The sequence below is a fragment of the Pipistrellus hanaki genome (assembly GCF_964339955.1).
Source record: "Pipistrellus hanaki genome assembly, chromosome: 6".
Classification (NCBI taxonomy): domain Eukaryota; kingdom Metazoa; phylum Chordata; class Mammalia; order Chiroptera; family Vespertilionidae; genus Pipistrellus; species Pipistrellus hanaki.
In genome coordinates, this window is record NC_140508.1 from 23,003,864 (window position 1) to 23,029,945 (window position 26,082).

The following is a 26,082-nucleotide window of genomic DNA, read 5'->3' on the forward strand; positions in this document are numbered from 1 at the left end:
TGTGCCAGGTTCCCAATCCATTCGCACCTTGCCACCTGCACCCTGTGATATCACGCCTCCCTTTTGGGGTGGCCCATCTACATACTGACACCCCAAACAAACACTCTTGATGACATCTTTCTGCTTACCACACGTTGTGTTTTACTGAACATCACCCCCAACATATGCTCTTGGACTTAAAGCTTTGCTTCTTTCTCCACATTAGACTGAATATACAGGTTCTGAACTGACTCTCAGCCTGAGGAGAGGCGACATAACACAGTGTCTGAGTTTCCTTTGGCCAGACTATCTGTATTCAAATCCTGGCTCTATCATTCTTCCAACTATGTGACCTTGAGAAAGCTTCTTAACCTCTCTCTACCTTAACTTCTTTCTCCAGTTATAATATGGGGATAATATCAGTATCTCAAAAAGTTTTGAAAAATAAATGAGTTGGTACCTATTACAGAAGAGCAATAGCCAGTAAATATCAATGATGACTAGCTTTATATTTCTCTATTACAGATGTACTGCCTCATTATTGCCTCATCTGGGCCCTCCATAGGGATGTACAGCCACTGCCATGTCTAGGTAGATGTAAATTTTGCCCAGGCCCTATGTAGATGTGCTGTTATGAAACTGCTCACCACAGACTTGATAAGACATGCTATATAAAATGTGCTCAGAGCTTTCCTCAGCTGACACATATTTGCTAATTTCTCCAAAAATTTGATTAAGAAAAGAGATGTATAATTTGTTGTCAAGTGCCAAATGATAGGACACAGATCACTTTCTAGTTTTAAAACACCCAGGATTTCCATAAAAGAGCTGAATCGAGACAAACTACCACTAAAGAGCTAAGTTCTTCACTACTCTCAAGTTAACAGTGTGTCTACATAGCTGTAATTTTCCCAATGGCAGAAATCCCTGGGAGGACTCTTAGCTAAAGCTAATAACAGACAAAGGGTATATATTATGAATCTTCATTGAGTGAATCAAGAAGGAAGAATAATGGCCTGGGTCTAGTCAAAAAAAAGAAAAAGATGCTTTCCTAACATGGTGTAGGCATATGTTTTCAATCAAATTAACTAGCTGACATAGTTGATAGTGAACTTGTAGATGAAAAGTAAAGGACTGCAGAGAAACAAGTAAATGGTCAGATAAAAAGACAAAAAGCAGGGGAATTACTAAATTTCCAGTTAACTTCATTTTGTTTCCAACTAAATGTGCAAGAATGTAGCAAAGGAGCATAAAAGAGGACAAATCTTACCTCCATAGATGTAGCACACAGCTATGGTCTATGTGTAAAATTCAGTAACTCAGTGAATGGAAATACTGACTCTGCAGACATTAAAACTAAAGAGGAGTCCTCAAGCACATCTCTAGAGATGGACCGCTGATGAGGCATGGCAGAACATGCAATTAATAGGCATGAAAGCAAGCCAACTTTATTTATAGTCATGCACAGTTCCTTCAATTTAAGAAGGTATTTTCTTCCTAAAAAAAATAATTAGTGAAAAAGTGATGGGAGAAGTTTGTTTTCACTTGGTGGTATCTGTTTTATGTGAAAAAATTAATAAAGTACATTAGCATAAAAAACAAAATTCTGAAGAAATGTTCAAAACTTTAAGGATATGACCATAATGAAAATTGTAAAATCTCGTGTCTCTTACATGGAAAATATTTTTTACATTATTTTTAAATGCTTGCAATATAAAAGGTATATAACTTGGCTTTCAGTACTTAGGAATTATATAAAGTTAAAATAAGTAGTACACAAGAGCAAACAAATGGCTCTATGCTTTTTTCACACACACACACACACACACACACACACACACACACAAAAAGTCACATAAGTTGACCATTTAAAAATAATAACAACTGGATAATTAACACCTGAATGTTATCTACTGTTCATTTTATAATTCAAATAAATAAAATTATTTCAATGTAAGAATTTATTTATATTATGAATATATGTTGCCCACAGCCTCCTTTAGACCCACACTCACTATTTCTAAAGTAGACATACATACTTCTGTTGGTGTATGGATATTCTATATGAAAAGATCATTCTGATCCAATATAATTTACATTCAAGATCAAATGTATTTTCAAATACTGTATATGAAAGAATGACAGGAACAGCCCCCAAAGTCTAAATTCATGTATATCTGTGCTTTTTTAGATGTGTTGATACGCTCTCCAGGTCCATCCATACTGTGGCAAGGGATAAAATTTCCTTCTTTTTTATGGCTGAGAAGTATTCCATTGTGTAAATGTACCACTGCTTTTTTATCTACTCACCTACTGATTGGGCTGTTTCCAGATTTTGGCTATTACAAATAATGCTGTGATGAACATAGGAGTACGTAGATCCCTTTGAATCAGTGTGTCAGGTTTCTTTGGATATGTCCCCAGAGGAGGATTCGCTGGGTCATTAGGCAGTTCCATTTTTTATTTTTTGAGGGAACTCCATACTGCTTTGCACAGTGGCTGCACCAATCTGCATTCCCACTGTGAGTGCTCAAGGGTTCTCTTTTCTCTATGTGCTCACCAGAATTTGTTTGTTGATGTATTGATGATAGTCATCCTGACAGATATGGTTTTCATTTGCATTTCTCTGATGGTTAGTGAAGTTCAGCACCTTTTCATATGTCTAATGGAGAGTGGTTTGCTAAGTGAAATAAGCCAGTCAGAGGAAGACAAGTACCATATGATTTCACACATATGTGAAATCTAGTGAATAAAATGAACTAACACACAACGTAGAGACAGACTCAGAGAGCAGGTTGACAGTTATGGGGGTTAAGGGTTGAGAGGCTTAGATGAGGGAGTGAAGGATTTGAGAAAATAAAAATAGAGAAAACATCTTTAAAAAAAGAAATCTAAATCCAACCACTATCGCCCCCCTGGGCCCCACACACAAAAATAAATGCTTATATGTTGAAATGAAGTCTTAATGTTTTTAAAGTACTGAATATAGAAACAGGAAAATTGTTATCAGATATGAAAGCTAATCCAAAATTTTAAAATAATAAATCTGGTAAATGAAATTTTATACCACTTTGAAGAAGTCAAATCAAAACTAAAAGTAGCAAAGAACATTCATATTTTCATTTTCTCAACTCTCAGGATATAATTTGAGCTAAATGACCTCTAATATGACTTTCAACACTAAGCATTTCTCCTGCTTTTAACATAAAGCACTGTAGTTGCTACAATGTCATTTTAAGCAGTGTAATATTCAAATTAACAGTAGGGTTTATGACAGCTACTACAGTTTCCTAACAAAAATTAATAAACATTTTGTGGAGGAATCGATTCGGGTTGCCTCCATTAAGCATATGTAAAAGAACATTATTAGACAATGGAATCAACATAAGTATTAGTAAAATTAAAAACTAAATACAGCTTTTCTTCATCTGTTTTTCCTCCCACCTCAGAGCCTCTCCCTAAAATGATATCTCCATCCTTCAGCCAACACTTTTCAGCAAACATACCACCCCACAGGTTCGAGTTTAAGCAGGAGTTGTTCCGGAAAGTCTTCCCTGACCTTCCTGAAAAGGTAATTAATTCTCTATGATAATCATTTACATCATCACGCATTTTTACTTCAAGGTAATGGTCACGGCTACAGAGGGTGGAGCAAACGTAGGGTTACAGTTGTTCACGTGGAAAAATAATACAATAACTAATAAATAATAGCACAAAAATAAACTGTTTTGTGTACTCACAACTGAAAAACCTTCTCTTGCCCCACCCTGCATATGCAGCTTGATAAATACCTGCTTATCCTGCACACTGTGCATGTTCCTGTTTCTGCACTGTCTGTATTTATAGTATAACTAGAGGCCCGGTGCATGAAATTCATGCACAGGGGAGGAGGGTTCCACCCAGCCCAGCCTGCACCCTCTCCAATCTGGGACCCCTCGGGAGAAGTCCAACTGCCAGTTTAGGACCAATCCCAGGGATTAGGCCTAAACCGGCAGTCGAGCATCCCTCTCACAATCCGGGACCACTGGCTCCTAACCGTTCACATGCCTGCTTGTCTGCCTGCTCGCCCCCAACTGCCCCCCTACCGGCCTGGTCGCCCCTCATGGCCCCTTCACCAGCCTGGCCACCCCATGCAGCCTGCTGTTCACTAACCCACCTGCCAGCCTGTTTGTAGGCAGCCTCCTGAGAGAGCGTGAGGGTTAATTTGCATATTACCTCTTTATTATATAGGATCCATTGAATCCCCAGCACTGGCTCATGTTAAGTACACATAAAGAAAATTTTCAACCAAAAATAAAAATTACACAGCAATATGAATGAAAATCACATAATTTTTTTTCCTCAGTAAACATTTTTTTTTTAAATCACATGATTTTTTATGACTTCTATAAATAAATCACGTAACTTTTCAGGTCTCTTGGCAATTGTACATTTATGTTTGACACAGATATAATTATGAATTAACTGATATTTTCATTTGCAAATCTCTCAAGAATTATATATATATATATATATATGTTTTCCTGAAGAAAAACATGCTGCTTTGGTAAATAGTTCTTCATTGTAATTCTTCAAATAATAAATTGTTTAAATTTTTTTTTCCCATTAAAAAATATAGGGTAAATACAAACCTTGATTTTAGCCCAAAGAGAAAACTTTTAGACCAGATTTGAATCCAAATAGAAACTATGAGGCATTAAAATCCTCACCGTACCTATATTTAATATATTAATTAACTATAATGCTATCTATTCTGTCATAAGCCAGTGAAAGATAAACCAATGTAATGATAAACCAATAATTAGGCATATGGGATGGGAGGGAATTGGATGGTAAATAACAAGTGACTCAGATGATTGATGCTTATTACATAATATTTACAAAACCAAAAATATATTTATATTAACAAACCAGATAATGACATCAATGTCATTTTTCTTTAAATGTGTTTTTAAAGCCTCATTACCATTACAACTGAATGTTAACTGACTTCCAGCATTCCAGAACTCCCAAAATACTCAATAGAGAGCTTATTTTTTTTATTGTTATCAAAAAAAGTTTGTCATGTATGATTCAGTGAAAATTTCTTTAGTATCAAATGACTTTCTCAAACTATCTCAATTCTTCTGACTGATAATTTAGTCTCTCCAAGAGACAACAGAGTTGAAAACAGAGTGAAGAAAAAAACATTAAAAAAATTTTCATTTCTGAAAAGCAGTGCTTATTGGAATTTTTTCTCTTTGGGAAGAATTTAGAGGGAAAATAGCAGGTAAGAGGAAATATGACCAAGAGGAAACTAACAAACGCATCATCCTAGGTATTAAATATGAAGAAGACATGAGAGAAGTGAAACAGCATGTAAGACTTCCCCAAAGAAAATAAAAAATAAAATCACATTTATATATACACCTTAATGAGTAATATCTATATCCTAAAGTAAGAATTCAACTTTAATAAATAATATAGCAGATTTAAAAAAAATTATCAATTAACTTGAAACTTCTCAAACAAGAAAGGATATGTCTAAAGGCAAAGATCTTTTAAAATAAAATGACTAAGAATAAACATATTTTAATGCTCCATTCAAATGGAACCATCCTGTCAGAAATACCCTGTTTTTCTGTGTTAAGTACCTGGTGCCAATTATAAACCTTAGGAGTTATTTTATTTTACTTTTAATAGTGACCATTTTTTTAATTAAAATTAAAATGGCAACATTAGGGAAAGTTTGGAGAATAATGAGGGAGGGATAGTCAAAAACTTGTAGTTGTTTCTTATTTTTTGCTATCCTATCTAATAAAGAGGGAATATGCAAATTGACCATCATGCCATCACAAAAGATGGTGGTGCCCATAGCCACTGTATGGTGATGCCCAGTACCCTCAGCCCCACCGGAGTCCCACAGTCCTTTCAGCCAAGCAGGGGCGGGGGGGGGGGGATGCACAATGAGGCTGGACCTGCCCTCAGCCCCCAAGCCGCCCAGGGCCAGCTCAAGGCACAGGCAAGCCTCAGATGGCAGCTGCCCAGCTGATGCCTAAGATGCAGGGAAACCTCAGATATCAGCTACCCAGCTGCCTAGGGCCGGCCTGAGGCACAGGCAAGTCTCAGATGTCTGCTGCCCAGCCATCCAGGGCCACCCGGGGCTCAGGTTACCAGGGCTGGCCCAGGCTTGCGCTGTTGGCAGTGGCAGCAGCAGAGGTGTGATGGGGGTGTCGCCTTCCCCTGATCTCTGGATTGCCTCCTGCCCCTGAGGGCTCCTTGACTGTTAGAGGGGGCAGGTCAGATTGAGGGACTCCCCCTCCAGTGCATGAATTTTCATGCACTGGGCCTCTAGTATTTAATAAAGTTAGGTTGTAGATATATGGTATTCATTTTATTTCATAGTTACTTTTTCTTTAAAATAAACATGATTTATATCTATACATTTAATTAATGGTGTTATATAATAAAATAATTTTTAAAATGTTAGCATAAGACCATGATAAAAATTTTTGTGGTGTCTCTTTTAAACATTACCTATAAGAATTATAAAGGTTTAATCACTAACTATTTTAGGTGATATAGCTTATGTATGCTATAATCATATTCTGCCAACATCTTGTACCCTTTTTTCACTTAATGTGATAAACTATATTTTCCAAAAATGACTGCAATAACATCTATCATCTCATAGACTCTTCTTAAAATGTGACCCTGACTCTTGGACAGGGCGGTAGGATCTATGTTCCCTTGAAACTTGGCTGACTTTCTGAGTGTGATAAGAGCTGATGTCATGCCTGGCCTGTGTGGCTCACCCCATGCACCAGGAGGTCACTGGTTCCATTCCTGGTCAGGGTACATGCCCAGATCACTGACTGGATCCCCACCAAGGGGAGTGCAGGAGGCAGCCAATAATGGTTCTCACTCTCTCCCTTCCTCTCTCTGAAGTCAATAAAAACAGTAAAAAAAAAGAAAGAAAGGAAAAAAAAAAAAAAAGCTCATGTCAGGACTTATGAGGCTCTAAAGGTGACAGAGCTTCTACTACAGGGTTCCTCTGGCACCCTTCTTTATGGAATTCTCTTTTCTTTCCATGAAGGGAAACAAGCCCTGCAGAGAGGATAGGAGAGGAATTAAGGACCTCTCCTTCCACCCAAGCTGAGCACCAGCTGACAGCCAGCACCAGTTTGCCCCCCAGGTAGGAAAACAATCTTAGAAGTGGATGCTCAAGCCCTCCATTGAGCCTCCCTGGGTGATGCCACAGAGCAAGAGAGAAACCTTCCCCAACAAGCTCTGCCCAAATTACAAAATCATATGTTAAAGAAAGTATTGTTGCGTTAGGAAATTTTGAGGTGGTTTATTACACTGCAACACATAGCCAGATATTTGAATTTATATTATAAGCCAAGTCATTATAAGTATTAGTTTTATCAGTTTAGACTATATTAAAATACAATGAATGCTTTGAAATACAGATATAGTAAGTTCCTTTCCAAGTTTTTTCAGCAAATCTTGAATCTTTGAATTATATTTTCCTCTATCACATATTCTTCGCATATTGAATATCAAGATATACAAAATTATGTAAAATTGGAATCATGACATTTTTAACAGAAAAAAAATTTTCAAAATCACATAATCTAAACCCTCATTTTGTAGATTTTAATATGTTAAAGTGTCAATTTTGATTAAAGTACAAAATATTCCAAAGTTGGTCCTCAGACCAAGATTTCAATTTTTAAAGGAATTATCTGAAAACCAAATGACTCTTAAACCCTTCATCTACATTCCTATAAGAGTCAGTATGTGGGAATTAACATAATAAAGATTGAAAGAGGATTTGGGGGAAGAGTCTAAGCCTGGTAAATCTCCAACCCTCCTAAAAGTGAGGACTGTGTGGCCTGCTCCTTAACTCTCAGTTTAATTCTGAACTGCTAGGCAATATTAAGTACTGAATTGAGACTGTTTGTAATTTAAGACCCTAGGCTTTCTATTACCTAAAAGTGACCCGCAAAGTCATGAGACATATATGAAACCTATCCAAGGGGCAAGAGGAAATTGGGCCCACTCACAGGAGAACGTGCTGTAAGTATACTCCACAATTTTAATTTGTCTTCAAAGAAAGGGTGCATATTGACACATGAATGTACAACCAGTATATATACACATTGGTTTTATACAATCCATCTAAAACTACTAGAGGCCTTGTGTACAAAATTTGTGCACTTGAGAGGGGTCCCTCAGCCCAACCTGTGCCCTCTGGCAGTCCAGGAGCACTGACAGCTTAGGCCTGCCGCCCATGGATTTGGTAAAAGGAAATTAAGCCTCTGATGGGATTGTAAATCATTTTGCTGAGAAGGATAAGAAAGCAGATAGCTTTGGCTGAAGCTAGTTTGGCTCAGTGGTAGAGCATCGGTCTGCGGACTGAAAGGTCCCAGGTTCAATTCCAGTCAAGGGCATGTACCTTGGTTGCGGGCACATCCCCAGTAAGGGGTGTGCAAGAGGCAGCTGGTCGATGTTTCTCTCTCATCGATGTTTCTAGCTCTCTATCTCTATCCCTTTCTCTCTGTTAAAAATCAATAAAATATATATTTTTTTAAAAAGGAAAGCAGATAGCTTTGAATGGATGGGGCACCTGGGGTTTTTAAAAACAGGAATAAACCAGATTTTTTTTGTAATATCTCTTGCATGAATACCTTTGTTGCACTGCTTGTATAAATAAAGGTCCAAGGCAGCAGTCAGACATTCTTAGTACTGCCTCCAAGGTGGGATCCCACCTTTTGGCTCATCAGTGCTCCCCCTGAAAGAGCACACTGACCACCAGGGGGCAGCTTCTGCATTGAGCATCTTCATGTCATAGCAACCAGTCCTTCCAGTGTTTAGTCAATTTGCATGTTAGCCTTTTATTATATAGGATATTATGGTGTAAATTCTTCAAATTTCACTTAATACATTTTATATTCCAAATTTTGACATCATGAAAATGTGTTGTATTTTATTTTATTTTTTAAAGTATATTCTATTGATTTTTTTTTTTTTTACAGAGAGGGATAGAGAGCTAGAAACATTGATGAGAGAGAAACATCAATCAGCTGCCTTCTGCACAGCCACCACTGGGGATGTGCCCACAACCAAGGTACATGCCTTTGACTGGAATCGAACCCAGGACCTTTCAGTCCACAGGCCGACGCTCTATCCACTGAGCCAAACCGGTTTCGACAGATGTGTTGTATTTTAAATGCATTCCAAAGAAACTCTAAAGCTCAAAAAGTTTATTTTTAAAATATGAGAATATATAAAAGAATTCATTATCAAATATGAATTGCTCCTTCATTAGATAAGGACAATTAAATTTGGGATTCAATGAATAATTTATATTGATTGATGAAATAAATACATTCAGGCTGAAATTAATAAAATTACATTAAAAAAAAAACCTAAGGAGTCCTTTATTTTAAAAGATTTAAAATAATTTATACAAGCAGTGCAACAAAGGTATTCATGCAAGAGATATTACAAAAAATCTGGTTTATTCCTGTTTTTAAAAATCCCAGGTGCCTCATCCATTCAAAGCTACCTGCTTTCTTATCCATCTCAGCAAAATGATTTACAATCCCATCAGAGGCTTAATTTCCTTTTACAGTATCCATTGTATGCTCAGCAATAGACTATGGAAACAATTCATTAGATAGGCTTACAATGGGGCTTGTTTGTATTACCGATATATTCCAAAAATATATTTAGATGAGATGTAAAATAAAAGGCAATTTCATGGCCAGACTGGGGTTTAATCATTCGAAACATCAATATCTGTGTTGTTTGTGATACACAGGAGATAGCCTGTAATGGTTACTGAAGAAAATACCATATTTTGCATTTTTATCAATGATTACATTAAAAAAAGGAAACTTTCAATATCACATTTTATTTTTTTAAATCTTCATTGTTGAAATATTACATATGTCCCCTTCAACATTACATGCTAAGTACCAAACAATCACACTGTCCTGATTTTTTGCAATAACCCTTTGGGTTTTGCTGCCCAATTATAACTTTTATATACTAATATGTCTATTTTTAAAGTATTACAGATGTGCCCCTTTTCCCCCTCCACTGTCCCCTTCTAGCGTGTGCTCCCTGCCCCCAGGACTTCACTACCCTGTTGTCTGTGTCTATGGTTATACATACATGCATATAAATTATTTGGTTAACCTCTTCCCACCACTCACCCACCTCGCCTTCCCTCTGAAATTCTTCAGTCTATTCCATGTTTCTAAGTCTCTGGATTTATTTTGTTCATCAGTTTATTCTGTTCTTTAGGTTCCACATATGAGTGAGATCATGTGATACATTGTTTCACATAGCATAATACTCTCCAGGTCTCTCCAAGCTGTCCCAAAGGGTAAGATATTATTCTTTTTTACTGCTGCACAGTATTCCTTTGTGTAAGTGTACCACAGCTTTTTTATCCACTCATCTACTCATGGGCATTTGGGCTGTTTCCAGATCTTAGCTATTGTAAATTGTGCTGCTGTGAACACAGGGGTGCATATATTCTTTCTGATTGGTGTTTGTGTTTTTTAGAATATATTCCTAGAAGTGGGATCACTAGGTCAAATGGCAGTTCCATATTTAATTTTTTGAGGAAACTCCACACTGTTTTCCATAGAGGCTACACCAGTCTGCATTCCCACCAAGAGTGTACGAGGTTCCCTTTTTTCCATACCCTTCATAGCTCTTGTCATTTGTTGATGTATTAATGGTAGGCATTAGCCATTCTGACAGGTGTGAGGTGACACTTAATTGTCATTTTAAGTGGCTTCTCTCCGATGATTAGTGTCTTTGAGCTTTTTTCCATATGTCTCTTGGCCATCTGTATGTCCCCTTTGGAGAAGTGTCTATTTAGGTCCTTTTGATAGCTAATCCTTTCCTGTTGTATTGAACCAATTTGAAATAATATCTTTTGACTCTTCTCCTTTACATATAGCCAGTTCATTCAATTATTAAAAACAATTTTCAATGTTCCTTTTTTTCTTTTCTTTAACAACTATTTATGTAGTATGTGGGTTCTCCTTACCCTTCCTTCTTTGGCGTGCCTATTTATCTCTGCACTTCTCATCAGTGTTTCCCACACAGAGAACAAGAACATGTTTTCTTCCCTTATGTAAATTCTTTGTTAACCAAGAACAATATCATATTCATACTTAAACCCTCAGTACTCATAGCTCAATGCTTTGCACATATTATATTCTAAACTAGAGGCCCAATGCATGAAATTCTCGCAAGAGTAGGCCTTCCTTCCCCTGCCTACCGGCACTGGCTTCCCTCTGACACCCGGGACACTGACTTCCCTCCAGCCCTGGCTTCGTCTGGAAGGATGTGTGAACGACGTCTGGAATGATGCCTGGTCTATTTAGCATATTCCCTTTTTATTAGTATAGATGCGTATTTGTTGACTTACTCTAGATCCCTCCTTAACCTGAATCTCAATTTTGAAAGCTGGCTCTCTGTTGCCAAAGGCAGCTTTTCCACTTTTCTATGTCTACCTGGACTTCTGACCACTGCCAGCAGCTAGATCCTATGGTACTACTTTCTGCATCCTTTCAAAGATGACGGCCTGCATCATAACACTGGGCTCCTTTATCAATAATGGTCACTTGCCTAAACTTTTACCAAACTCCCTGAAGGCCAGTCTTCATACCAATCAAATATTCGGGAACCTCAGCAGACCATCCCAAATCACTGGTCTGTTTCATCCCATCCCTAACCCAAGAATGCCTAATCAAAAGGCATTCTGCATTATGTAACAGGTAAAGGATCTTTACCAGCCTTATATTCTAAACATATCTGTTTTGTGATCCAGGCAAATATATTCATCATAATAATTTTACATTTAACATTAATTATAAGAGATTTATAGCATCAAATATAAATAGAAAACTGAAGTGAACTCTTGTTTTTATTAATTATATTTTATGACAAGTTTTCTGTCCATGTCAGAAAAAAAAATGTTTTTAGATGCTCAGAAACGATTGACTTACATAGACCATGTGGTTGGTACAATGAGAAAGAGAGGAAACAAACAAACAAACAAACAAACAAACAAACAAAAAAGCCTATCTTTTAAAAAGAAATAAAAAGGCTAAATAACTGTATTTTAATGCAATAAATAAAACAGATGCTGTGATTGCTATATATTGTTTTATATATTTTAAAGTGTTGATCTGAATTGAATTTAGATAGCAGTTGTGGTCCCAGTTTGTCTGCATACAAATTACCTGACTAAAACATTTATATTCTTAAAATATGTAACTTTTCCTGGGCCAGCATAGCTCTGGTTGAACATAGACCTATGGACCAGGAGGTCATGGTTTGATTCCTGGTCAGAGCCCCACGTTGTTGTCTTGATCCCCAGTAGGGAGCATGCAGGAGGCAGCCAATCAATGATTTTCTCTCATCATTGCTGTTTCTTTCTCTCCCTCTCCCTTCCTCTCTCTGAAATCAATAGAACATATATTTTTTAAAATAATAACTTTAATTTTAAAATATATTTTTTAAGAAGGGATTTAATTCCTTTTAAAACTTTTCCAGTGATTCTCATATTTTCACATTTTCATATATCATTCACACCAAACTCCAACTCAGGTATCTAAAAATCCAACACCAAATGATTCATTTAAAAAACTGCACAACCTGAAACTATTAGGTGACATCATTTTTTTTTAAGAAGATAATGCACAATTGCCTGATCTCTGCAAATATCAAGAATACTGCTATAAAAGTGCACAGAGATGACTTTTAAAGTACACATTACTTCAAGGAAACTTTCCATCTTATTTATCCTGGCCATTTTATTTTAAGGTAACTTTTCAGTTTGAAAGTATAATTATGCTATTAACATGTTTATAATTCAATAATTTACATTCTATGACTCCAATCCCATTCCTACATAAGTTCACTATCCTGCAGGAAGTAAATGAAATTTTAAAATATTTATCAGAACAAAAAATGAGTTAGGAGATTTGCTGTAGGAGCCTCCAGAGCAGAGATGGGGAACCTTTTTTTCTGCCAAGGGCAATTTAGATATTTATAACATCATTCATGGGCCACACAAAATTATCAACTTAAAAATTATGTTGATATGAAAAAAGCTCCTACTTTTATTGAATTTTGAGTCAGGCCTGTGGTTTCCTTTACAGGGCCAGACCAAATGATATGGCCTGTGGGCCAGACATTCCCCATCCCTTCTCTAGACCTACATAAAATCCAAAATATGACTTAAATACTAGATTATAAGGCTGGCTTCATTGCCATTGTATACTAACTATAACTATTTCATTGGCATCATTATAGCACATTTTCATATGAAACCTATGTGAGTTATAACTTTTTACAGAAAGTTGAACAGAAACTATATTACATTACAGTTAAACAGAATATATAATTGAATAATACAATACTATTTGTCTTCATGACCACATATATAAGATTTATAACATGCCAAGTATTATATCAAGTGCTTTGTAGTTATAACATCACTTGAATCTCACAGAAACTGAGTGATTTAGGTATTATTAGTTCTGTTTTACAGATGAAGGCACTGCAGTTTAGACAGCTCAAAAAGGGCAAGTCACATAACCAAATAAATGGTAAAGAAATGTGGATTCAAACCTATGCTTTCTGATGCCAAAGTCTATTTCTCAATCTCTAAAATTCTTTGCTTTCTTTCTGAAATCTATCTTATTCCATGATTGCTGTTTTAAAAGGAGTCACCGTGGAATAAAATGTTTAGACTTTATAATATTGAACTACTTCAATGTTGTTCTACATCAATAACTGTCCCTTGGGCTCCTTTCCTTAATGTTAAGACTTTGGCTCAACATTACCAGATGGTCACTAGATAGAAATCAGGGCATATCAATGATCACCATCACAATAGTGAGATACAGAAAAAAAGACTTTGCAGGAAGCAGAACTAAAAAAATGCCTGGGCTTTTGCTATAAAGCTGGAATACCTGGTTATTCCTTTTCAAAGAGGAAAAAGAAAAAAAAAAACTTTACGGCAGGAAATTAGAAGGCAATGAGATCAAAGTTGACAAATAGACCAGCGACATTAAAACAAACATCTTGATTCTTCTATAGTGGGCATCCATTATGCCCAGTAATTCTTGGCTAGAAATTGTAATCAAATTAGGGAAAACATAAAACTAGATGTCTAAATATCCTAAATGTACAATTGTGACTGGACACATTGCATTCCATATTATAAAGTAGTATATTCTTTATTAAAGGAACTTCAGAGATGTGAATATAAAACATAAAAAGCAAGTTGTCCATTCTAGGAAACTCTGAATTCTGACTGTAAAGAAAAAAAAATTTTGCTAGAGTATAAGCGTCCTAAAGAACTAGCCAATATTATGCATTTAGGCTCCAAGTGAACAAATTTTAGTTCTCTGCTGAAGAGCCTCCCTAGATAATTTAACTTTTCTTCTCTTACACTCACCACCTTCATGGTTTAGTGTATAGGCAGTGATACTGATGGTGCCACCTTTACCTGTTAAAGGTAAAGTCTTTCATATCTGTTTTAAATAATTAGCTTTGAAACTATAGCAACAAACTAACCAAGTGTGTGGGTACTGAAAATGTCTTAGGAGTATTGGTATCTTAAAATAAGACAAGTTGTCTGGTTTAGAAATAAGATGAGTAGTAAAGATGAACCAATAATTTGTATAACAAGACAGAACTATGAGCATGTTTTACCTTCTACATCTTTCATTCAATCCTTCAACTCCCAGTGGCAAGGAAAACATAAATTCTTTCTATGATATATTCTTGGCTTTGCAAAGTCTTACCTCTAGGATGTAATAGTTTCAAAAAAGGAGACATAATAAACTTAAACATCATTAAAATGTTCTTACTGGTAGAAAAAAATATATTCCAGAGTTCACCTAATTCATCTATTTTTGTGTTAGGGTGAATTGTCTTTTTTTCGTCTGTTTTCCAATAAAACTCTATTTGCAATAACAAGTGGCATTAAGCCCTTTTTGAATGAATGTATAAGTTTCAGAGAGAATAACTGACTTATCCAATAGGCTACCAAGTTAGCAAGGTTGAAACTAAAAAGTAGCCTCTTAGTAATTTCACACTTCATACCTTGTCTTACAAAATGGCTAACAATTATTGGTAAGTAAGCAAGAGTAAAAATGTAGTACTGATGTGAAGCAGGCAGATAAAAAGGTCAAGAATTTCAGAACACTGTGTTATAGAGACAAATCCAAACGGTGACAGGTTCTAATAAGATCCAGTCACTGTAGGTACCAGTCACCCACTAATCTTTACATCCATACTGTGAGCCTTGGTATTGCCTCTTTCAATTATCAATATTTTATTTTATTTTATTTTATTTTATTTTATTTTATTATTTTATTTTATTTTATTATTTTTTATTTTATTTTATTTTATTTTATTTTATTTTATTTTATTTTATTTTATTTTATTTTATTTTATTTTATGTTTCATCCATAGCTGCGTGGCTCCGTTGTTTGAGAGTGTTGTCCCATAGAGCAAAAGGTTGCAGATTCAATTCCTGGTCAAGGCACATACCTAGATTGTGGGCTCAAGGCTGGTCAGGGTATATGCAGAAGGCAACTGGTTGACCGTTTTTTCTCGTATTGTTTCTCTCTCCCCTTCTCTCTCTAAAATCAATAAAAACATGTCCTTGGGTGAAGATTAAAAATAAGTTTCACATTACTATGGAAATGTTTAATGGAAACACATAAAATGAATCTACAGAAAATGTTTATCCATCTTCCAAAATTATTAAAATGCATATACATATAATATCAACTGTTAACAATATTCAGAAATCAAATGCAATAGCAAAGAAATATGTCTAGTTTGAAAATACATCCAGCTAACTCTTGGGTCATTTGGTGGTTGGTGATCCAATCTTTTGGGTATATTTAGGGCTCCTTGTTTTTCTTTGTTTTCTGTACAGATGCTCATCTTTTTTTCTTATTTCATTGTTATTAGTATTATCATCAGAGAGTAGAAAAGGAAAAATTCATAAAACTCAAATCAGTCATTTGTGGGTTTTAATATTTTATTTTTGAAGCTAATATAAATAGTAAAATTATAAACAAAGAAAGGGTTACATTATTTTCCTATTATTTGTAACATTACATTATCTGTGGCATATATCTCAACTACTTTCCACTGACAATTGCCAACTACCTCTTGGTATTTTTTTTTCCTACCTCATCAGTTATATTTTTGATATGATAATCCTTAATCTGTCTTTACAACATACAACACAATATTTCCCAATGCAAAAATAATTAGGGTCTCTTCATTTGCTTTTAGCTTTAACAAATATATTAATGGAAAGGACTATAGGTATGGTAGGAGAAAAAACTTTTGATTAAAAGTCAGGTAAAATGAAAAACTTGAAATGAATAAACAGAAAGTTGATATGTAATACAAGGAACACTCAAATGACCATGGCATGCTAAAGGTCATAGTAAAATAAAAGCAGACAGTTACAATGCAAACAAACATATATTCTAATCCCTCCCCCAGTGTTTTGCAGGAAACATACCTATTCAATATAATAGCTGGCCTTCCCTTTGCTCCTTTCATATTATTAATAACTAGTTAATTACAGTGCTATCATTAATGCAGACACATTTGTACAAATTTTTACTTTTATGTTTGTGTGTTAAAAAGCATTTAGTCATATTCATAATCCAATAGCAACATTAGTCTTCTTAGGGAACAGCACATTGGTAGTTATCTACATGGTTCAAGTCTAAGGACACATAAGGACTGCTGAGAGTTTTAAGTTCCAAAAATCTTTGGGCTTTATAAGAAGGAAATTAGGAACCATGTTAAACTTACATCAAGCATCATGTGTGTTGTTAACATGTACTGCAAATCTTTCCTCAAGTATCTTATCCTGGTTCTCTACCTGAAGCCCCTGTTTATAAAACTCGGCTCTGTAGTCTGTAAGTGGGGACTGCCTATAGTCAGAAAAATGAGCAATACTTCTCAACTCAGAATGACAAGAATGCAACAGAGATTTTTAGATTTTCAATTAAAATATACTTTCAACTTTCTAGTACAAATTCTCCATAACTTCATTGAATACTTTAGTGGATTTTTGTCTTAACAATAGTAAGAGCATCGATCAGACTGTCATACCTCAAAGGGAAGGTAGGGGAGGGTGGGAATAGGGAGAGAGATCAACCAAAGGACTTGTGTGCATGCATATGAGCCTAACCAGTGGTAACGGACAACAGGAGGGTGAGGGAATGCATGGGGAGGAGTGTAGGATGGGAATGGGGTGGGGGGTGAGGACAAATATGTGATACCTTAATCAATCAAGTAATTAAAAATAAATAAATAAAAACAGTCTAAAAACAGAGAACTTAAGTTTCAGATCACTCAACCCACTACTAAAACTTAATTGTCAAATGAACTTGTCATTAACAATGCTAAAATTGGAAAAAATATTTTTAAACATTTTGTTGTAATGTATGTCTCAAGCAAATAAAATATTTAAAAACATTGGGTCTTAAATGACAATCTCCATTGAAGACAGAGTCACTGAATTCATTAAAAAATGAATAAATAATATAAGTCCTCTGTGTGGGGGTGGGACCTGGCAGTGGGAAGGAGAGTGAGGAGGTAATAAAAAGTCAGGTTAAACCATTAATTTGAGTTATATATAGGAGAAAGATATTGTGAATTAAATTTTAAAATAGTTTACTGTTCAAAATAATGTTTTTAGATTGGAATATTTTAATTTATTAAACTTTATAAAACTATACTATATTTTTCAACACATATTCCAGGTTTCCGGTACAAAAGACTCCCACATTCTCCCACACACACAAACATAAAAGTAAAAATTTATACAAATATGTCTAAATTAATTAATTGTAATTAACTAATCTTAATATATAAAAATCCAGGGTCCATAATGACTGAATAGACAACCGGTCCATCCCAGCCCTCAGGCTCCATTGATCAGGGGATGGCTAACCCAGGGAACCAGGGATCCTCAGGCTCCAATGAATCCGTGACAGCAGTGGCTGGTGAGCTGGTGGAAGGCAGATTGCTTGGTCCCTCCCCCAGCCCCCAAGCCCTCATTGGTCAGGGGATGGTTAACAGGGAACCAGAGTGAGTGGCATGGGGACTGGTGAACAGCTGGAAGGCATGCCTCTTGTTCCCTCCTCCTGGCTCTCAGACTCCAATCAATTGGTGTGGAGGCAGGGCGGAACTGGGAACTGGCTTCCTTAGTAGTCCTATAGGTTTAATCTCCAGAGGACAGGACAAGCACCAACAGACCAGCACCTTTGGCAAGATCCCAACAGAGCTGCAGGCCACCTGGAACTCAGCCTTGGGCATTGCAGCTGCTTCCACTCCCTAGACATTCCACAAGGAAGAAAGGATACTGCTAGCAGCACGAAGGGCAACCAGCGGTTACTAACTGCTCTCCCTGTGCTTCCTCCAAGTCACTTGAGCTGGCCCCTGCCCGCCTCACTCCAGATGAAGTGTGATCACTACATACGGAAGGAATGTAGTTAAAAAACAGAAATGATGATCAAGAGAATGCCACAGTTAACACCTGGAATCCAACTCAGGAGAATGGAGGGAAAGGAGAATTCCATAAGCTAGCCAATGCCAAGATATTTCTGAGTGATTGCCTGGCAGGTGACAGTTGTGTGACTGCAGAGGAAGGAGTCCAAGTTTCTCAACAGAACACCAAGGCTGTCCTAACCTTAACAAGAAAGGTGATAACTTCACAGCACAAGGTGCTGGCAGTGTCCATGTGTCCTTAGTCTCTGCCTTATTTTGCTGCTAAATTCAGCCTCAGTGTCACTAATGCATCTAGAAGGCTCTGCACTTTCTCAAAATCCTTGGGGTGCACTGTCTTTGACCTGAAGATAGCTGTGAACTTCAGCATCCTGGGGAGTCAGAAGGAACTTGTGCGTCGATACTGCCAGCACTGTGAGGAAGAGCCCCAGCTACCCATGCTGACCTCTGCCTGCCCCAGCTGGGACCGATATGCAGAGCATGTGCTGGGTTACACCATCACCCCCACCCCTGCACAGCCAGGTCTTCCCAGCAGATCATGGGCTCTCTGGTGAAGGATTACTTCACCAGACGACAGAACCTGTCCCCAGACAAGATTTTCCACATCATTGTGGCCCCATGGCATGACAAGAAACTGGAGGCCCTTTGAGAAGATGTTCCCACAGCTTTACATACTTCCCAGGGTGCTGAATGCATGTTAAACCTCAGGTGAAATTTACAGTAATGAAGTAAAGTGACCTCGCTTCAAAAGATGCCACCATGGACACTCTGTTTGGAGACATGAAGGAGAAGGAGGTGAGGCTCTACGGGGGTGTCAGCTCTGACAGGTACCTGGCACACATCTTCAGGCACATGGCCAAGGAGCTCTTCAAGGAGGATGTGGGAGTGCTCACCTACCGCACCCAGAGGAACAAAGACTTTCAGGAGGTCACCCTTGAAAGGGTTGGAGAGGTTCTGCTAAGCTTTGAGGCTGCTTACGGCTTTCAGAACATCCAGAATAGGTCCTGAAGCTGTAGAGGGGCAAGTTCTCCTGCCACTTCATGGAGGTCCTGACCTGCGCCGGGCATGCCTAAGCAGCAGGGGCCAGGCCTATGTGAATTTTGGGTATGCAGACAGGGTACTGCTGCAGCAGATGGAAGGCATCTATGCTGCCATCCTGGTGTGGCCCTCGGAGACCAGCACCCATGTGCAGGAGCTATACCAGGAGTGGCTGGGGTGGTGGTGGTAGGGCAACTCCCTCCGGGCCCAGGTGGCCCTGCGAAGCACCTAGCAGGGCCCAGGGAAGCCTGCCAGGACATCAAGTGGTAAAGGTCAAGCAGATGCAGAGCCTGCAAGGCCGCCTAAAGAGGGGTGTCAGACACATGAAGGAAAGGCTTGGCATCTCTGTCATCACTTTGGTTTTCAGAATTCCCTGCTCACCATCTGTTGTCTCCCTCCCTCTGAGATGGCTTCCCATCTTCCTCAAAGTCAAAGTCAATCTACATGAGCTGACCCCTCTACCATTTATCTAACCTTACCCACCATACTCTCACCTCACTCACTCCACTCCCCACATTCTTAGAGTAGGTTGATTACATTCCTGTTGAAGCTGCTTCCTGGAGTAATCATATATTAGACATACATATAAATTACAAAGTTCACTGGGAGGGAGTTCTGCTCACATATTATTTCATTAGATGCTCTTTCTTAATTATTATATATACAAAATAGCACCTTCAGGTCATACTCTGTCTCTGTTACTCTGCTTTATCTTTCTTCACTACACTTATAAAAACCTAACATTTATTGGTTTATTTTTTTATTGACTGATTCCCTCCCACATCTGAATATTATTATTAAAGCAGGAATATTTTTTTCCTGCTATATTCCAAGTGCTTAAAATAGTGCCAGGCAAAAAGTAAACACTTGATAAATATTTGTTAAGTACCAAATTAGTATATTAACTCGTATTTTATCATGTGCAACAGAAGTCAACGAACAGTATCGGGGGGGGGAAAAACATTTTTTAGAGTACATAGTGTGTTAGGTACAACATATGAACATAGAAACATGTTTACTGGCAAAAAAAAAAAAAAAAAAAAGCCGTCTTTAAACTTGATACAGAAACACTCGCTCCACTGTTGCAGGGAATCAGCAAGGAAGCTGACCAGGGCAGAGGGTGCAAAAACAGTCATTCACCAGAAATTAGAATCAAAATCTATGCTACACATACAAGTGTCAGGTCCAAAATCACATTATGTATAAGGCATAGGAACCCCAACCGCAAAGCTTACTTAAAAACTTGTCTAGATGCAGGGATATATCTAGGATCCCTGCAAAATTAAATTTTAAACTACCTTATAGGAATACTTCTATAATTTCTAACACACAGGACTCCAGTGGGAAAAAACCTGCACGGATGATGAGCACAATAAGAAAACAAACAAAAAACAAAACAAAACAAAAAAACAAAACAAAAAAAACACAACAACAACCAAGAAAGATATATATACTACACAAGGAGGGGAAAGTCAACTGCTACATGAATGGAAGAATATATACCCTAAAAAAATAAAAACAAAACAATCTGAGTATTAAGATACGCATGTTTTAAATGTTTTCTAAGAATATATAAATCAAGAATAGACAATGTGAAAAGAATGAACATCAAAAAAGAACAACAAAAAAAGACTTGAAATGAAAAATGTCAATAAAAGAAAGAGAAAAGCAATAAATTAGAGGCAGCTAAAGAGAATCATGAATCAGAAACATAGTTTGTAAAGAAAAAAGATGAAAAACATAAAAGATAAATTAAGGGATTTAGGATATAAGAATGAAAAGATATATCATATGTCTAATAGGAGTTAAGAAGATGCAATATTTATAGAGAATAAGGCTGATAATTGTCCAAAATAATAATAATAAAAAAAGAATCCTCATACTGAAGAGATAGGAGACTATATTTATACTAGAGGTCCGTTGCATGAAGATTTGTGCAAGAATAGGCCTTCTGACAAAACTGGTTTGGCTCAGTGGATAGAGCGTTGGCCTGCAGACTGGAAGGTCCCAGGTTAGATTCCTGTCAGGGGCATGTACATTGGTTGCGGGCACATCCCCAGTAGGGGGTGTGCAGGAGGCAGCTGGTCGATGTTCCTCTCTCATCAATGTTTCTAGCTCTCTATCTCTCTCCCTTCCTCTCTGTAAAAAAAAAATCCATAAAATATATTTTAAAAAAATAGGAAAAAAAAAAGAAAAGAATAGGCCTTCCTTCCCCTGGCTTCACTCCCAACTGCCTGAGCCTGCAAGTCCTCACTCACAGTGGAGCACCACTCCTGTAGCTCCGTCCTCCCCCAGCCTTCCCCTTCACAGCAGGCATCCCAGTGGCCATTCTGAGCCTGCATATGCAAATTAACCTGCCATCTTTGTTGGGTTGATTTGCATACTCACTCCTGATTGGCTGATGGGCATCACAGAGGTACAGTAAATTTGTCTATTTCTCTTTTATTAGTGTAGATTTATGTACAGATACATATACTGCATGCACACAAACCCATGCCTATATACATTCTAATGAAACTCTATAAAACCAAAGACAAAAACAAAATCTTCAAAGCTAGCAAAGAGAAATCAAAGATGGTTATAGAAGTAACAATTAGATGCACAGTATATCTCTCATCAGCAATAGCAAATGCTATAAGATAATAAAATATTACCTATTTATTGAAGAAACTCATTGTCCATCTAGAATTCTATACCTAGAAATCTAAATAATTAAAGCATAAAGATGAAATAAAGTCATTTCAGACATAAAAAGAATGAGAATTTTCTGCTCCCAGGCTCCTACTAAATATAAACTTTGGAAATCGGAATTAGATGCAAGAAAATTAACAAAAATATAATTTTTAATAAACATTGATTTGTTTAAAAAAATCAGACTGACATTTTTATTAGAAAGAGGTTAAAAATAAAATTGAACTAAGATACTGAACAATATGATGATTTATGCAAGAAGGCATATTGAATTTAAAGCATTAAAGAAAATATGTCTGCTTCAGTCGTTGTTAATTATGTAAGAATAGAAGCTCCCAAAATTATAGAGTAAATGAATAAAACTGTGAACTAGAGAAATATGTGTCCAATTAATAAAGGAACCAGCCTCTCAAGAAAGGGAGGGTGAGGGGACTATAAGGGGTACTTCAACCATAGATTTTTCTAATGAAATGTCACATTTTCAATAAAAAGTAATATTGAACTAAACTATACAAATATTTTTCTTCAGAAAAGAGATGTTTATTTTGGGGTTGTTGGTTTTTTTGTGTAGGTTTTTTTTTTTTTTTTTTTTTTTTTTTTTTTTTTTTTTTAATTTAGGCTTTATCTTTTGTTTGTTTTTTGTTTTTTTAAGTAAGCAAGACTACTACCACAAGGTCTCAAGTGAGTGAGGAGTCTAAAATTATTTTGATTCTAAAGATTATAAAGCCTCAAGAATTACATGAACTAGGAGAGTTTTAATCTCCAGTTGACTTCTCACTTAATTTAATATGAATATAAAATCAGACTTGTTTTCAATTTTGAACCACTCCAAGAAATGATCTGTTCAATTTTACACCTTGACTCTGAAGTTGTAGGACACAGGCACAAGCAAATCGAAACAGTCTGGACTTGATTTCCAAAATAATTATGGGTTTGTGGCTCAGAGACAAAATAAAAAGGGGATGGTAAAAAAAACAAACCTTTCCAAATGAATCTGAAGGACTTCTGGGAAATTTGGTTAGATATGTTCAGTTAAGCCAATCAATTTAAAAATTTTATACACTAGTCTATAAGCAGGATCTCAGTTATAATTTAAAAAAGTAGTCCCATACGTGTGTTTTCTTTTTACATTATTTTCCTTCCCAGAAAAAAAGAAAAGTTAAACTAATAAAGGCTGGGTTAGATCCAAATAGCTATGTTGTTCATGTACTTGTAAATGAGGCCAGTAGCTTTTAAAACCAAAATATAGTGTGAATGTCCCAATAAATCTATATAAAAAATGTGTTTTAGGTTGAAAGAAAATGATACCAAATGCAAGTAGTTAAATGAATCGTGAAAAAAGTGTAATCTACACAGATAGACTATGTTATGCAATTGCTCTACTTGTAGAAGTCTATGAATAGGGCAAAACACCTCCCTTAGCATTTCCAAAAATAAATGTCATTGATTGTTCCACTGTAGCTGAATGAGGTATTGTTTTATAATGTCTGTCAAGCATTTTAAGGGAGAAAAATAAGTTACCTTAGTTATGATGGAGTTCAGAATGACTGCTCAGGAGATCTGTCTGGATTCTGAATCATGGCCTCACCACTAGTTGTGTAAACTTGCACAAGACTAACCACTATTAGCCTCTATTTCCTAATCTGAAAAAATGGGAATAACTGCAGCAATTAGAACACTTGATGCAATAAATAATCAATAAATGTTCGCTATTATTATCATCATCGTTTTAATGTGGGACTATAAATTGTCAGGAAAAGTATTTTCTGTATTTTAATAACCAATCAAGTACAATTTTACCATTAGGAATAGATACTTCATATGTTTAGTTGAAAATGTACTTATTCAAGGCCCTAATATTAATTCATAATGTGTAATATATGTTAATGTTAAACTACTCACTGCCAGTGAAAACAAGGCTCTCCACTTTCCATAATTTTTTTAAATAGATTTTTTTTATTTTTTTAAATATATTTTATTGATTTTTTACAGAGCAGAGAGGAAGGGAGAGAGATAGAGAGCTAGAAACGTCGATGAGAGAGAAACATCAACCAGCTGCCTCTTGCACACCCACTACCGGGGACGTGCCCGCAACCAATGTACATGCCCTTGACCGGAATCGAACCTGGGACCTTTCAGTCCACAGACAGACACTCTACCACTGAGCCAAACCGGTTTCGGCGACTTTCCATAAATTTTTTTAAAGATTTCATGCAGGCTATTTTCTGCAAATTTTGCTGTTTGTGTGAAAAATAGATCATTATACAAAATATTTCATTATATAATTAAAATATCTTTTACATTTTAAGAGCTGTAATTTAAATATTTTAAAAAGAAATATTTTTAGTATAATATTAGGCTTCACTAAATTCAATCTATAGCTGTTCATAATATAAATTTTATCTCTTTCACATTTGAAAATATTAGTGTGGAAATATGGCTTTATGTAGGCTTATATAACTAGATACCTTTGTTAAATCTCCCCAGAAAAATATGACTCCTCTGTTTATACTGTCCTTTTATCAAGTTCAATTACCCATTATAAACAGAAACAGTATAGGGGTTTCCCCCCACATTTACAAAAAGTAAAACTGTTAAAAAATTACTTTGATCCATCCATATTTCACTTTTAAAACAAAATAGGCAATTTATTCAGATGAATTAAAATAGCAAATGTTTAAATGCTCTATATATGCAAAACAGTGAGCAAAGAGGTAGGTGAAGCAAGAATATTTGAGTTGATGAGTAATGCTGATCTCCCAAATGGAGAGGCAGCTGCATTCACTCTGGGATTGTTAGGATCTCTGACAAGAACGCAACCTGGCTGTAAGGTCCAAAAATAATGTGCATGTGTGTATGTGTTTGTCTGTTTGTGAAGGTGTGTGTGTGTGTGTGTGTGTGAGAGAGAGAGAGAGAGAGAGAGAGAGAGAGAGAGAGAGAGAGAGAGAGAGAGAGAGAGAGAGTGTGACACTGGTAAAAGCTAGAAAAATAGAAGCCATTCAATCTGCAAAGAAACAAAGGATTTAATAATAGAGCACATGGAACGCAGCACATATTCAAAATACGCTAAGAACTAAACACTTAAAACAATTAAACTAGGTTAAATAATGTTCAATACAAGATGGCTTTCTAGTTTTGTTTTAAAGTATAACTATATACCTTAGGGAAATGCATGCTTACAGGGAAATAATAGATGAAATAGGAATAATTAATACAAACCAAAGATGAATTCCATAAAGTAGCATCAGATACTTTTTAAGAACATGGTTTTATTGATTTTTAGAGAGGAAGGGAAAGGGAGAAAGAGAGAAACATGGATGAAAGAGAAAGATCAATTGCTGCCTCCTGCACATGCCTTCAAGCCTACAATCCAGGCATGTGCCTTGACCAAGAATTGAACTATGACCTCCCAATGCATGGACAATGCTCAACCACTGAACCACATTGCTGGGCCCACCAGAGATTTTGTTCTAAAATCCAGGAAAATCTTTAGTAAAAGCTTCAATAATGTAGCCACATGATTCCTATGGTTCCTTCACAGAGTGTCCAGATTTAACACCCTCACAGTTCCATTACCTTCTGCCTCTAGTTAAGTTTCACAGTAACATCAGATCAGATTCACTCATTTACTGAATATTTACAGTGTGCCAGACACTATACCAAGTGCTTCCTATGAATTAATTTATGTAATCCACATAATAATCCAACGATTACCTACTGTTATAGTGCCCATTTTACTAATGAGGTAACTGACACGTGGAGTTGAATATCTCGCTAAAATTAATACAGTTAGGAAGAGGT

General features: G+C 36.4%; 1 protein-coding gene and 1 pseudogene across 2 annotated transcripts in view; one reads left to right on the plus strand and one right to left on the minus strand.

The window, feature by feature from the left end:
- Positions 1-26,082, minus strand: part of MACROD2 (mono-ADP ribosylhydrolase 2) — a 1,842,294-nt gene that overhangs the window by 1,654,391 nt on the left and 161,821 nt on the right. The gene's annotated exons all lie outside the window — the stretch shown is intronic.
- LOC311624698 (nuclear prelamin A recognition factor-like) lies at positions 18,505-19,780 on the plus strand (annotated as a pseudogene). The gene has a single exon. The product of its transcript is annotated as a nuclear prelamin A recognition factor-like (transcript).